Source organism: Macrotis lagotis, chromosome 7, assembly GCF_037893015.1.
Source record: "Macrotis lagotis isolate mMagLag1 chromosome 7, bilby.v1.9.chrom.fasta, whole genome shotgun sequence".
In the NCBI taxonomy this organism is placed as follows: Eukaryota; Metazoa; Chordata; class Mammalia; order Peramelemorphia; family Peramelidae; genus Macrotis; species Macrotis lagotis.
The window spans coordinates 168,920,253-168,922,296 of NC_133664.1; the positions used below are offsets into that span (position 1 = coordinate 168,920,253).

General features: G+C 34.7%; 1 pseudogene; it reads left to right on the plus strand.

Moving 5' to 3' along the window:
- The first annotated feature begins 211 nt into the window (after nt 1-211).
- LOC141493899 (lupus La protein homolog pseudogene) lies at nt 212-1,432 on the plus strand (annotated as a pseudogene).
- The last annotated feature ends 612 nt before the right edge of the window (nt 1,433-2,044 follow it).

The window sequence follows — 2,044 nt, forward strand, 5'->3', positions numbered from 1 at the left end:
CTGCAGTCAGGAGGACCTGAGTTCAAATCCAGACTCAGACACTTAATACTTATCTAGCTATGTGACCTTGGGCAAGTCACTTAACCATTGCCTTAAATGAAAAATATTTTAAAAATTCATTGTAGGCTGCTCTGGACCTGGGATGGAGATCACCAGTGTGGGGCCGTGGTGGCGCCGCCAGCCTGCCAAACCTCATGGAAAGGCTCCCACCATGGCTGAGAATGGTGATAGTGAAAAAATGACTTATCTGGACCCCAAAATATGACAACAAATTGAGTGCTCTTTTGGTGACTTTAATCTTCCACGAGACAAATTTTTAAAGGAACAGATCAAAATAGATGATGGCTGGATTCCTTTGGAGACCATGAACAAATTCAACAGATTAAGCAAGCTAACAAAAGACTTTGATGTAATAAGAAGTGCTCTAAAGAAATCAAAGGCAGAACTCATGGAAGTTAGTGAGGACAAAACTAAAATCAGAAGATCTCCAAGCAAACCCCTCCCTGAAGTAACAGATGAGTATAAAAATGAAGTAAAAATCAGATCTATCTATGTTAAAGGTTTTCCAACAGATGCAACCCTTGATGACATAAAAGAATGGTTAGAAGGTAAAGGTCAAGTACAAAATATTCAAATGAGGAGAACATTACATAAAGCATTTAAGGGATCAATATTTGCTGTGTTTGATAGTGTTGAATCTGCCAAGAAGTTTATAGAAACCCCTGGACAAAAATACAAAGATACAGAGCTGCTGATGCTCTTTAAGGAAGATTACTTTGCCAAGAAGAGTGAAGAAAGGAAGCAAAATAAAGTAGAAGCTAAAGCAAAAGCTCAACAAGAGCAAGAAGAAAAACAGAGGCAAGCAGAAGATGCTGAATTGAAACCTGGATAAAAAGATTGGATGCTTGCTGAAATTTTTGGGTGATTTAGATGATCAAACCTGTAGAGAAGATCTGCATACACTTTTCTCTAATCATGGAGAAATAAAATGGATAGATTTCATCAGAGGAGCTAAAGAGGGAATAATCCTTTTTAAAGAAAAAGCAAAAGAAGCACTCAACAAAGCCAATGAAGCAAACGATGGAAACTTAAAATTAAGAAACAAAGATGTAATATAGGAAGTATTAGAAGGAGAAACAGAAAAAGAAGCTTTGAAAAAAAAATCATTGAAGACAAACAAGAATCCGTACATAAGTTGAAGTCCAAAGGCCACAAATTTAAAGGAAAGGGAAGAGGAGGTGGTAAAGGTGTTCAGGGTACACCCAATAAAGGAAAAATACAATTCCAAGGCAAGAAAACAAAATTTGATAGTGATGAAGAACAGGAAAATGGTTATGCTGGAGTATCTCTTAAAAGGATACAAGAAGAACCTGAAAGAGAAGAGCCTGCACCAAAACAAAAGAAATCTGAAAATGGAGCTGGAGACCAGTAGCTTGATAAAAAAAAATAATTTATTCATTTTAAATAAATTTTAAGCTGTCAGATTCGAGGGTCTTTAAAAAGAAAATCGAACTAAATCCACTTCAATGTCCACCTATAATAGAAGGAGAGGCTATTTTTGTTTAACTTGTTTTTGTTGTTCAAGTATCCTTATTCTGGGTTTTTTAATATGTATAGTTTTGTTCATCATATCAAATGTTGGCATTTCAGACATCGATCTGAAAATCAAAAGAAAAGTTCTTTCAGTGAAGTTCTGTAATGTTGGAAATACCAACAAATAAAATATATATACTATATAAAAGAAAAAAATTCATTGTACAAAAAAAGAAAGATGATGATTGTGTTATTCTCTTCTCCAATTATTCTATTCACTTCTGGGCACTACATTTTAGAAAATTTCAGTGAACTGAATTGTAGGAAGTAGAGCAAGTCCAGAGGTGGCTGATCAAGATGATAAAGGAACTGAGGAAATGTGAAACATTAAGTGAGTTTAAAGGAACTGAAATACTTTAGTCCAAAAAATAACTTAAAGTAAACATAGTAGTTGAGTACCTAAAGATCTTTCGTTGTCAGACTGTTAAGTATTGATCTTCTTTGTTTGAGG